This window comes from Crocuta crocuta, unplaced genomic scaffold (assembly GCF_008692635.1).
Source record: "Crocuta crocuta isolate KB4526 unplaced genomic scaffold, BGI_CrCroc_1.0 scaffold54, whole genome shotgun sequence".
Taxonomy (NCBI): Eukaryota; Metazoa; Chordata; class Mammalia; order Carnivora; family Hyaenidae; genus Crocuta; species Crocuta crocuta.
In genome coordinates, this window is record NW_027530356.1 from 829,965 (window position 1) to 843,286 (window position 13,322).

The 13,322-nt window shown below is 35.4% G+C and overlaps 1 long non-coding RNA gene across 1 annotated transcript in view; it reads left to right on the forward strand.

Annotated features, from left to right (window-relative positions):
- The first annotated feature begins 4,967 nt into the window (after positions 1-4,967).
- The window catches only part of LOC144233056 (uncharacterized), a 389,651-nt gene continuing 381,296 nt past the window's right edge, over positions 4,968-13,322 (forward strand). Inside the window, exon 1 of the long non-coding RNA XR_013335579.1 lies at positions 4,968-5,021. This is a non-coding gene — a long non-coding RNA (uncharacterized LOC144233056). The remainder of the gene's footprint in view (positions 5,022-13,322) is intronic.

Consider the following 13,322-nt stretch of genomic DNA (forward strand, 5'->3'; position numbering starts at 1 on the left):
TTAAAATGAAAATTCTATAGATTAAAGTTTAATGCAGCTGTTTCCTACATGGCCCTTTCTTCCTCCCTGTTCCCTTACTACAGCAATGACCTAAAAACATTCAGCAGTTACTTTTGATTCTTCTAAAATATAGGTTCCATGAGGGCGCACACAAAATTTGTGTCTTTTTTTAAATTTTTAAAAATTTTTTTAAAATTTATTTTTGAGAGAGAGATAGAGACAGCGTGAGCAGGGGAGGGTCAGACAGAGAGGGAGATACAGAATCAGAAATAGGCTCCAGACTCTGAGCTAGCTGTCAGCACAGAGCCCAACGCAGGCTCGAACCCACGAACCGCGAGATCATGCTCTGAGCCAAAGTCGGCCACTTAACCAACTGAGCCACTCAGGTGCCCCACAGAATTTGTGTCTTGATCTAGCATGTTGGAAGCTTTCTTCAAAAGTCTGGCTATCCTGTTTGTTTTTCATATTTAAGACTGATGTAATAAAACACTGACTGAAATCTGGCATGGGACAAGGCTTAATAAAGACTGTAGAATTTTAACCCTCAATGTTTGAGACTCAAATCAACTATTTTAATTTTTCTACTTTTATTGAGATTAATTGACATAGTAAAGTATGCAACAATTTTATATATGTATATTTAGCAAAATGATATCATAATAAGTTTAGTTGACATCTACGCCCTCACATAGTTTTGTTTTTAATTGTGCTGAGAACTTTTAAGATTTATTCATTTACAGCTTTCGAATATACAATATAGTATTGTTCACTATAGGCACCATGTTGTATATTATATCATTAGAGCTTATAACTGAAAGTTTGTACCTTTTGACCACCTTCACCTATTTCTCCTAATTCTTACCTTCCACTTCTGGCAACCACCAATCTGTTTTGTGTTTCTAAGAATTTTCTGCTTGTTTTTTTTTTTTTTTAGTATTCCACCTATAGGTGAGGTCATTTATGACTTATTTCACTTAGCATAGTGCCCTCAGGGTCCATCCATACGGTCACAAATGGCAAGATGTTGGGGTGTGTGTGTGTGTGTGTATGTGGCTGAATAATATTCTGTAATTAGAAATAATATGGTTTCCATGTCTTGGCTATTGTAAATAATGCTGTAATGAACATGTGGGAGCAAATGTCTCCCCTAGATAGTGATTTCATTTCCTTCAGATACCTAGAAGTATGATTGCTGAGAATGTAAATCGGTGCAGCCACTATGGAAAACTGTGGATGTTCCCAAAAAACTTAAAAATGGAGCTATCATAGGTCAAATCAGTTTTTAAGCTGAAATTCTCTTAAATGAAAGAGATATAGGATTTATGTTTTAGAAGGGAGTATAGTTGCATAGGTGTGCAAGGCGTTTAATTGAATAGAATAGAACCATTCTGTTATTTCCTTTGGCGGAAGGTGAATAAGACACATACTAGACTGCAGATGTTCTCTCAGAATACAGGAAAAGGTGAAGGGCTTAATCATGTCCTATACCTTAGGCCTTATTTCTGTTCTCAGGCAAATCTATTATAAGTCTAGAGACTCTTCCTCCTTGGTTGGATTCCTTCAAACATTTTCTAGGCTGTGGTTTAGTCTGTCCTGCAGGTGGCTTTCTTCATTCGTTTTATGACTTCCAAGTTGTTTGTCATTAGGAATGTACATGTTTCTTATTTCCATTAACTGTCATTTGTGGTATTAATGTAGGTCTCAGAAGAGTAAGTGGAGAAAAAAAGATGGGGTAGGCCTGTCACTTTTACCTGTAGTTTTCAGGAAAATTTTCTAGTGTGGCTCAGTGCTCTGGTTTTAACACCCCTGGGAACTGCCGTTTGAAGAGGCCATAGTCCTGACTCATCAGTTTATGTTACTTCAGTACCTACTAAGCAAGGAGAGGCATTAACGGTTCTTTATAGGACTATCTCAAGCAGTGTAAGTTTAAGTGTTGTCAGCTATTAGCAGTTGTGTTTGCTTAGTGCTTCCAGTGCAGGGCAAAGGAGCTGGAAAGAAGCGGGATCATGAAGGATTGTGTCTGCCAGCTCAAGGCATTGATGCTTTACATGTCAGCCTCCAGGCATCACTGAAGACTTGAGCACTGAGCTGATTGAACAAGGTCTCATTTTACCATTCTGTCAGAGGGACAGACCAAAAAAAAAACCACTGAAAAATAAAATAAGAATGTGAAAATGTAGTCTCCGATGACAGAGATGTAATAGATCAGACAACAGATTTCATTTCCTTGCTGATGGAAAAAGAAAAAGGACTTTAGCCCTTCAAAAACAAAAAGGTGATACATAATAAAGCTACAGAGAGAGAAAGCAAAGGCCATGGAATGCAGCAAATAAACGTGCCATTCACCATGCTCCTATTTGGGTAGAGAATGGGTGGCGCTCTGAGCACTTTGTAAACCAAAGAAGACACAGTGAATTTCGTGGCCTTTGCACCTGTCAAGAAAGCAGTTTGTTATGAAAGTAGTAGTAGTGAGAATACTAGTTACTTAGGAAAGCTATATTTTTTATTTCTTCTGAACCTTAATATAAAATTTTTCTAATGCTGGCAAATTTCACATCTGTAAATGAGTAGTTCTGGATGAAATTCAGTAGGGTTTGGAGGAATGAAAACAGATCTGGGAGTGAGATAAATTTGGTCTTGGCACTGCCTCCTGCTAACTCTGCTGTCCTGAGGAAACTCTGAGTGTACTTTCTCATTTTACCTTGAAGGGGGTTAGTAATATGTTGTGCATCTGAGACACAGGGTTCATTAAAGGCTGCTAAATTTTCAAAAGCTGACATACATTACCACCACCATTATCACTTTTCTGCTACCCTCCGCAGTCTCGTACACACATAGAGTTTTTTTGTCTTGGTCAATATATATATTGTTTTTCCTTAAGTTTGATTGTAGAAGATCTTTTTCGATTGGTAAGTTAAAGATACATGGAAGGATTCTTCCAGTCTTCTTGCTGAGAAGTTGGGTAGTCACAGTTTTTGTGTTCACAAGTTCTAGCAAGGTAGCATGTCATTTCTATAGGTCGTGTTTAACCATCTTGTTACAAATTATAACAGTTGGAAAATAGGAAGAAATACAAATTCAGTAGAAACTACTCACTTTTATGAATACAGGTAATCTGAACCCATTGGCTTGATTTATATACGCAGGTATTGCTTCTACAGAATACAAAAAGGACTAGTAGTCATTAGTGCCTATTTTGAGGCACCCTTGAAAGTAATTATTCCCATGTCCTCTTTCTGCCCTTTTTCTCCTTGGTGGTCCTCATACATTCTTTTTCTTTAATAGCACCAGAAGTAGTGGGGGGTAACAAGAAGGGGTAGACAAGGCGATTTTGTGTACAGTTATAGATATGGCCTTTTGTAGTTTAAATTTTGAAACTGCAGCCTTTAGTTCTTTGAATCTATTTACACAGATGTTGGGGAAGACGGCTTGTAACCATCTACCACTGGCCTTATGGTCACCTTTGCCTTAAAGCAATCTCTGGGAGGTACATTCAAAATGATTGTATTAGACATCCATTTCTAAGATACCATGTTTTTATTCCACGTTGTCCTTTTGGAATGTAATCTAACCCATATTCTTTAGACAAGGCATGTTGACTTAGTATTATATGGTCAGTTCATTTGGAGACCTACGGTTTTCTCATGCTAATATGAATAGTCTATACAATATATATGGAGCTAGCTAACACATATCTATTATGCTACTTAAATGAACATCTAAAAAATGATGAAATTGAATTCTGACATATGTCAACAATTAACACTAAAGAGATAATAAATCTTAACCTGCTTTTTAGGTTTCAAACTTTGATATTAAGGAAAATATTTTCAGAAGGTCGTATTGAACAAAACACTAACTGAAATATAAAAATGAATAAAAACATACATCACAACTCAGCACTATTATTAAAATTAGCAAGAGATTTTCTTCTACATTTTTTAGCATTTTGCTGTATTAGCTACTTAAGGGACATTATAAGGATGCAGTGAAGCGAAACTCTAGGCTTGTTTTTAAAATCTTGCTTTCTCATTTGTTGTTGTTGTTAATATGCCGTTAAATGAATAGGACCTTCCTGGTTCTTCCTGTTAGGGATGTTTTCTGTGTCTTCAGATTTTGCAGGTGCACATGTCCCGCTGCTCTGCCAAATGCCTTATCCCAGCAGGAGTTTTTACCTGGCCAGGTGTCATGGCTGCCAAGCTGACAGAACACTAAGTTGAACGGTCAGGGAGATGTGTGCAGTGTGGTTTCCACCCACCAAGTCAGAGACGTTACATATATGATGTTACTGAGGGGAATGCAATAATGACTAGGCAGTTTCCCTACTTTCTTTGCAAACTCTGATCTTGCTCACTAACTGGTCATATGGACCCCCTGCTGCTAAGCCTAATAACTGCAGCTCAGATGCCTACATCTTTTCTCACCTTTTTACCAGGAAGGAAGCATTGTCTTTGATTGTCCATCAGGACTAATCCTTTCTCAGCATGATACTTGTTAGCATAATTGCAGAGAAAGAACCAAAAAAGTGCATTAGGAGTTGTTCCTTTTTAAAAGATATATGTAATTTGGATGAAAAAGGCACTGTATATATTTCACTAATTCTAATAGTTAAGGTTTCTTTCATTACCATAAATTTCAACCTTTATGTTTTCATTATTTGTATGTAATTAGAAACCCTACTCACCCCAAGAAAACTTTGTAATAATCTCTATTAACATTATTGTAATCCAGAGAAGTTTCTAGCTAATATTTTTAAAGACTCTTAGCTCCAGGAGAACATGAATTATGAAAAATTCCGGTTACTTGTGAATCACCTTTGCTCAGACAATTGAGTTATTCATGACTCATATGGAAAGATAAAATGAAAGAAGTTAGTTTTGAGATCTCTTTCCAAAAGTTGTGAAATCACTCAAATCCTTTTTATTTAATTTCAGAGAATAAAGTGAGAAAGCACACTTGTCCATAAAGGGAATATGATGCCAGCCCAGAGACTAAGATAAAATGAACAAATATATACTTAAGTGAGTATAAATTATATTTAATTATATGCTTGAATTTTTATTTTTCTTTTAAACATTTTTTTAAGTTTATGTATTTAAGTAATCTCTACACCCAGTGTGGGACTAAACTCATGACCCCAAGATCAAGAGCTGCATGCTCTACTGACTTGAGCCAGCCAGGTGCTCCATACTTAAATTTTTAAAAAGCAGAAGAGGCTTCAAAACTCATCATCAATCGAGGGAAAATGTGCTGAGTGTGGAGCCTGCTAAAGATTCTCTCCCTTCCGCCCCTTTCCCTGTTGACCTTCTCACTCTCTCTCTCTCTCAAACAAGAATTAAAATAAGTAAAAATGAAGCAACTCTTGTTCTGAAGAGGAGAAATCTTGCTGCATTCATATTTTTTAATTTTGCACATTCATTTCACATGGCGGCCATGACACCAGGCAGATTAAAAATCCCAAGGAAGTTCTCTTTTAATCATAGCATCTTAACATAAAAAAAGCCATGTTTATTCCAAGTTAAGTAAGTTTTTGAAGTTGAAATATACAAATATACAATTTAAAGTTAGATTTCATGAGGTTTTATTTCCATTAATGATAGAAAACAATTAGAAATCAAACGGTTTTTATTTAACTCACTTCAAATATATTTTATGATGTAACATTGATTTGGGATATTGGGGAATTTACCCCAAAGCCCAAATTGGATTGCTATATGCAACCTCACTTTTCTGCTCAGAATACTGTAGTCTGTGATGTCCTCTTGATTAATTTTATGAGTCAACCAGTTCCATTTCCCCCCATACTTCTAGAAATCCCTGATAGGCTTACCCATGCCTTTACTGGGGCTGGACCACTGCCCACTTATCTAATGCTATTTATTTCTACACTTAGACCAGCTCCCCCTAAGCAGCTACTGCCTGGATCCTCCTCATCTAAGCTTACAAGACCAATATCTAATATTTAAAGGCATTGAAATGAGGTCTTTGAGATAGCATAATGGGTTTACAGGAGAGAGAATAATAAATCAGAATTTGGAGAATGAGTCCTTCTTTGTTTAGCTCTTGTAATTATTTTGTAGTTTGCCTTATCACAACTGAGAGATCCAAGGTGATGAGCGTGGCCCCTTTCACTTTAGACAAAAATCATCTCACAAGACCCAAATTCTTATCTCATTATTGACTGTGTATGAGTCCTCCATTTCTGACCTTGCATAAAAACTATTACAGAGCTCACACACATATACAGTTACAGAAACCAATAATAATTTTTAAAGATAAATCCATACTCAAAAATGAAGCAATTCAAACCAGGAAAAAATTTATCAAAATGCTGCATTTGTCTTAATTCAGACAAAATTTCATGTTATTATGCAGAGCACTTTTCCTTGAGGCTCACTGTCCTGGCCATCTGTGGTCTAGGTTTTTTTTTTATATATATATACCATCTTGTAACCAAGTATACCACTTGACTAGATTTTCAAGGATAGAATGTTTCACTGAAGGGACAGCAATTCTTGAAAAAGAGAGCCCCTTCATAGGCTTTGAAATTAGTTTGACTAAGGTTAAATAACTGAAAGCCAATCATTAGGGTTCAAGTTCAAGCTCTAGTGCCATTGTTCCCCAAAACAGTGGCTCTGTGTAGGCAGAATTTTTCAAGTTTGTGATCTATTAGTATAGAAACTGGTCCTGATGTATGAGCAGTAGATGGATTTCTCCTTTCTATGACAATCCTAGAACTGAGTTAGGGGAGTCATGACCTTGTCTATATTGTATTCTTCCTCTTTCCTCGGCTGTATATACCCAGATGAAATGAAATCAGATGAAATCAGACTAAATACATGAAGACTGTTTTAATACATACTAGATTTTACAAATTTTCCTTTTCTGCTGTAATAATTTTATGTGTCCACCTGTCTAGGTCTGTGTTCAGATATTTGGTTTCTGTGAAAGCATATTTTAGATGAGGTTAACATTTAAATCATTAAATTTTGAGTTAAGCAGACTACCTTTTTATTATGTTTGGTGGGCCTCATTCAATCAGTTAAAGGCCATAACAGAAAAGATTGACCTCTCCAGAAGAGGAAATTCTGCCCACAGACTACTTTTGGACTCAAACTGTAGCCCTTCCCTGGATTTCCAGCCTACTGGCCTAGCCTGCAGAGTACGGACTTGGCAAACCTCCACAATCATGTGAGCGAATTCCTTAAAACCTGTCTCTCTATATCCATCTATATATACATATATACAAACATCTATATACATATACACATACATATATGCACAACTATATGCACTACTATGATTCTGTTAGTTCTGTTTCTCAGTGAACCCTCTTAATACAATTGCCAAAGCTGTTATTGTTTCTACTCTTAAAGATCCCTTGATATTGTCTGCTACCCCTAGCTTTATTAATATATACTGACGTGAAACCGTATGATGATTTGATACAAGCATATACTGTAAAATAATTACCAAAATAAGGTTAACACATCAATCACCTCACTTAACTACCATCATTTTTGGAGTGGTGGTGGAGTAAAAACAGTTGAGATCTATTCTCTCATCAACTTTCAAGTATGTAATACAGTATTATTAAGTGTAGTGACCTCCCTGTACATTAGATCCTCAGGACTCACTCATCTTGAAATTAGCAGTTTGTACACTTCATTCAAATCTCCCCACTTCCCCACAACCCCCAGCCACTGGAAACCACCATTCTACTCTGTTTCTATGAGTTTGACATCTTTTTAAGATCCTACATGTAAGTGAGGAAATATAACTTTTGTCTTTCTCTGCCTGACTTATTTCACTTAGCCAAATATTCTTAAGATCCATCTATATTTTTAAAAAGATATATTGATATTATCATAAATATCAGGATCTCCTTATTTTTATGGCTGAATAGTATTCCAGTGTGTGTTTTTGTGTGTGTTCGCATGCATGTGCACACGTGTGTGTGTGTTTGTGTATGTACAGACCACATTTTATCAGGAAATTACCTTTGAAAGACACTTGGGTTGTCCACTAACTGTCAGTGGACACTTATATTGTTTCCATGTCTTGGCTACTGTAAATAATATTGTGATGAACATTGGGGTGCAGATATCTCTTTGAGATAGTGATTTCATTTCAGTTATATATGAGAAACTGCATTACTGGGACATAAGGTAGTTAGTTCTGTATTTATTTATTTGTTTGAGGAACATCCATGCTCTTTTCCAGTGTGGCTGCACAATTTACATTCCCATATCATTTCTGCTGTTCACCCAAGACTTCAGACTCCTTTGGAAAATCTCCATAACTCTTTTGATAAGCAAACTCTCTGTTCCATGTTCCAATCCTGCCTCTTTCCATCTATATTAAGATAGAAGAGAGGAAAGAAGAGAAAGGATAAATTTAATTGTAACTGGCAAGAATTTAAGCATAGTATTTGTAAAACTCAATTGTTTTACAAGGTAGATGCATGCCAAAACCCTTAATTTATTTCCTCTTACTAATGAATTAAGTGTTATTTTCTCTAGAGTCTCAAAAGCATATCAATGTGGCATAATTAGCTCTTTAACTTGTCCCATGTAATTTATTAACTTAAAGAACAACTGAAATGATTCTATATAGTATTTACATTATGAAATCAAATATTTTCAGGTTACTTTTTTCATTCCATTTTAATATTTAACAGTCCGTTTTAGGTCAATTTACGTGGACAAGTGCTTAGTACTTGAAAATAAAAAGAATATTAAAAAAATTAAACCGTAGACAGTATCTGTCTTTTACACTAAAGCCGACCATTTTAACTATAGAAATTTAGTTACAAACAAAGTATATGCATATAAAAATCATGTTGCTCACAGTGTACGTACATGTGCCAGTGATATCCTAGGGACATTAGTAAAGTAGATCATCCATAATAGTAACTAAAACCTTAATGCAAATAGTACACTGGAGAATTTTTAAAACAGCACATGTACACATTGGTTGGTCTTCCAATTGTACTGTCTCTTTTACATGTGTGTATGTCTGTATGATTTTAGATAGTTAGAGAGATTAGATTAAGGGCCAAGCATTTGAAGGGAAGCAGAATTTCTTTGAAATGAGAAAGAAAAGAATTAATTTTTAAATGAATTTTCAGTTAAGCAGGAAAATGAGATAAAGATTTTCCCTACTTCAGCGAAAAGAAGTAGAATACTTTTCAGGCAGAAAGTGCTCTCTCCCGAGTGACCCCAGGTTGGCCTTTTCTGCAGGAATAGATTTGTTTTCGTAGACTGTTGTAGCCAGCGACCTGCAGAGAGAAGGGAATCCTAGTAGAGAGAATTCTTAATACAGTAGTTAAATATTCTTTCATTTGGTGAAGCTATCCCATATGGTATTCTCTTATTTTCAGCCTAACATATAGACATTTAATTTTAAAGCTCTTTATTTCAAAATAAATACAAACAATTTTTAAATTAGCAAGAGAATTATATATCCTCCATGAAAAAGTTTTCACCTATTCAAATCTAACAAGTCAACTCTGGAATGGCTGAGAACAAGATGTAAAATGAATGAAAAACGAAAATACAGCAGAGTGTACCAGATGTTTTTCACGTGTTGGCTGCACATATATCTTTCTTTGTTAGCTTTTAGTTGCAGATTGAGTGCAATGTACATCATTTTATTCACAATAGATGGCTATGTATCATCTATTCACATATGGATATCATCTCTCTCAAGATTTATTGAAATAGAAAGATAGGAAAACACAACGTGGTATATATGCCGAATTCTGTATAAGCAAATGTGAATTATGTAGTTAGATGCTCTCTTCAAGGGATTTCTTATCACTATCTCACTGGGTAGTATAAGGATTAATTAGTTAAAGTTTGAAGGCTCTTTGAAGCTAGAAAACACTGTGCAAGTGCTAAGCATTATCATGGTAACTCGAAAGGGAGGCATAAGTGATTTGCAACCTCATCAGCTCTTTGAAATGTGTGTCTAGCCTGATTCACAGTTTTCTCTTACAGTGTTTTATGGATTGGAAAGTTCTTATCAGATTTTGAAGATGAAACATGTTCTACTGAAATCACATTAATCTGCACGATCAATCTTTTTTTCTATGTATTTAGTAATGTTTCTCAAAATAGAAGGAAACTTGAGATATGATCCTGAAGATAATTTAATAAAGCATGATTTTGACATCCATTATAACTCATGTATTATCATTAGATTGACTAAGCTGTAGTTCTCTTAATTGGTGCAACCAAAGTCTAGTTCATTTGCATGAAGGTAGCTATTCCTATCTTTTATATTAATATAAAGTTTATGTAGATTTCCATAAAGCTTATAGAGATTTTAGCTGCATTTTTAATCATATCTCACTGTAATAATGTCTGTTCTGAAGTATTATTTATTATGTCTTTTAACAAGTTTAAAATAGTTAAATATAATGATTTCCTTTATTCGTAAGTCAAAATCTGCATACATCCTTCTCTCACCTTCTTCTCTATGATTGTGTATGGTAATGTGCCAAGAACAGTGATATGCTGGTTATACAATTTATTTCATATTTATAAAAGGTTTTTCCTTGATAAATGCCATATTTTCCAGGTTTCCTTTTCAAACTCCTTGGAAGTAGTAAGGAAGGTAGGGGATTTTGTTTTAAGCAAAGTAGTTAGGTAACAAGCCGATTCTGAGTTAAACTGGTTATTGCTCATTATGAAACTATTTTGTTTCTGAGTGAAATTTTAGAACATAAAATACAAAATAGTATCATAAATATCTATTTGGCTCCACCCAGAAATCACTGTAAATGCATACCTTCTTCCATTTGCATTACATTCAGTTATAGTTTTGGTACATCTGCTTCGATCCATTCCCTTTCCCTGGACGTTATTATGAACCTGGAATTTAACTTTACCTTCATGTTTTCATAGTTTCACTGAACTATATAGGTTTATAAATAATACATATTAGTGTTTTATGAGCTTTAAATGTTTATCTGACTATTAACATAAGGTATCAATATGTTATTTTTTTCCCACTTAATATCCTTGTTGGGAGCTGGGCATATTGATACCATAGGTCCCAATTTGCTATATTCTTTCTTGTTCCGTGATGTGTTTATTAAGTGCTGTAAAGACAGCCCTTCTTTATGCTTCCAGGAACCCCTATGTAAGAGTTTCTAATGAATGTATAGAGAAGGAAGAGCTAGGGTGTAGGGTATACACAACTTCAGTTTTGGGGAGATCAAACAAGCATCCTCATTTGCTCCCAGGTGTGCTATTTACTCTTGTCCACACATCCTGATTGCCTTTAGCATCTATCCTGGATTTCTCTTTTCAAATGAAGTATTATCATAAATTGCATTAAGAAAAACTAGTGTGGGTTTGTTAAACGTCCATGTTGTGTAATTCTTGCACCTTTGTCATGGCTTCAGTAGAATACTGGGCAAATAACATGTTAACGGAGTTCTAACTATAATATGGGGCTAAATGTGAAAATTTGCTCTAGTTTTCCGATCCATTTCAATTAAAGCAAATGCCTGGTGTTCAAGGACAGCCTGCAGAATGCTGGGTGATAAAGCAGTATGGACTGGGTCAGTAGTGGCTAGGCACAACTAACTCCTTTCAGCCTTGCACAATGGTGGTGGAAGTATTGGACATATTCATGCCATCCACTTAGCTGAAACTAGCAGACAACCATATGGTGGGTTTAGGGAACATAAAGGAATGAGGGCATTAGGTATATGTGAATAATGTGCAGAGATGGAAGCAGGGCACCGGAGGGCACCGGGGTGGTTGGTTAACTCCTCTCGCTACAGCGGTTCTATCTGCCCCAAACACCTACAGCCCTTTGTTTGGTAATAGTTACTTATTTGGAAACAGTGTTTCACCAGTGAGTTAAAAGAGTAAAAGTGCATGTTTAATTAAAAACTGGGTACCGAGGGGCGCCTGGGTGGCTTAGTCAGTTAAGCATCCGACTTTCGCTTAGGTCATGATCTCGCGGTTCGTGGGTTCGAGCCCCGCTTCGGGCTCTGTGCTGACTGCCAGCTCAGAGCCTGGAGCCTGTTTCAGTCTGTGACTCCCTCTCTCTCTGACCCTCCCCTGCTCACGCTGTCTCTCTCTCTCTCTCTCTCCCCTAGAAATAAATAAAACATTTAAAAAAAATTTAAAAACTGGGTACTGAATTTCCCTTTCAAGAAAGTTTATGGCAATCATAAAACTCACACAATGTATCTGTTGGTCTTTTCTAGCCACTGTAGGCCTGGTGCCCTTAAGTTAGGATGGATCTCATGAAATTCAGATTATAAAAATCTAAGAGAAAAAATGAGTTGTTATTTCAAAAGTTAATAGCTGCATTAAGAAAACTGCCTGGAGATGTTCTTTTTACTGGTAATATGTTAATCTGGAGAGAGAGTGTAACTATATCACTCTAAGAAGCATGGCTTTTCATTTAGATCAAATCGCTGTTTTCTTAAATAAATTGGGTTCATGTTTTATTTCAAATCACTTCTTCACTTATGAAATATGCAGCAATGGCTGTTAGTATGTGAGCCCCATTAGCAGTAGAGGAGATTCACAAACAGTTGGATATTGCCATTTAGGTATTTCACACAGAAAATTGATCTAAAAATGCTTCAACTGACTATCCAGCTAGTTAATGGAACCAAAATAAAGCTTTGGGAGTTTATTCTGCTAGAAATGACACATTTGACAGTATTATGAATGCTTTTTAAAGTCCGTTCAAAAAAGTAAACAGTTGGTGATAACTCTTCTTCTTGGTGAGACGTGCACCAAGTTTGGATGAGATTATATGTAATTTCATAAAATATCAATAACAATCCACATTAAAAGAAATATAAATTTTCAGAAATGAACCAAAGATAATTATGGCTAACAAACCACTTTAAGTATATAAAAATGTCCTAGAATAACTACTGTGTTTGCTAATTTTAAAGTTTAAATAAATATAAAGTTGTTTTTCTGTTTTGCTTCGAGGTGTACATTATGATTTCAAATTTTTGAGAAATTTTATTTTCAAAAACAATTCCAAAGAGGACTACTTATAAGTCCATCCATGTTATCAAAACAATTTGTCAGTGAATATGAAAACAAATATTAAATATCACACGATTTTATACGTTTTAGTAAACTCTTTTATTCTAAAAACTTCATGGTTTGCAAATACATTTTTATGGTCACCCTAGCTTTACTAGATGTCATTAAATTACTCTGTAGGTTGATGAACAAATTTATTCCTTCTTTTTAAAAATTTTTTTCATGTTTTATTTATTTCTGAGAGAGAGAGAGACCGCATGAGCAGGGGAAGGTCAGAGAGAGAGGGAG